The sequence below is a fragment of the Physeter macrocephalus genome, chromosome 8, assembly GCF_002837175.3.
Source record: "Physeter macrocephalus isolate SW-GA chromosome 8, ASM283717v5, whole genome shotgun sequence".
NCBI classification, from domain to species: domain Eukaryota; kingdom Metazoa; phylum Chordata; class Mammalia; order Artiodactyla; family Physeteridae; genus Physeter; species Physeter macrocephalus.
The window spans coordinates 72,190,097-72,190,494 of NC_041221.1; positions in this window are offsets into that span (position 1 = coordinate 72,190,097).

The window sequence follows — 398 nt, forward strand, 5'->3', positions numbered from 1 at the left end:
CATTTTTCCCTTGCTGCTTTCAATAATTTTTCTTTGTCTTTAATTTTTGCCAATTTGATTACTATGTGTCTCGGCGTGTTTCTCCTTGGGTTTATCCTGTATGGGACTCGCTGCATGTCCTGGACTTGGGTGGATATTTCCTTTCCCATGTTATGGAAGCTTTCAACTATAATCTCTTCAAATATTTTCTCTGGTCCTTTCTTTCTCTCTTCTCCTTCTGGGACCCCTATAATGTGAATGTTGTTGTGTTTAATGGTGTCCTAGAGATCTCTTAGGCTGTCTTCACTTCTTTTCATTCTTTTTTCTTTATTCTGTTCCACAGCAGTGAATTCCACCATTCTGTCTTCCAAGTCACTTATCCGTTCTTCTGCCTCAGTTATTCTGCTATTGATTCCTTC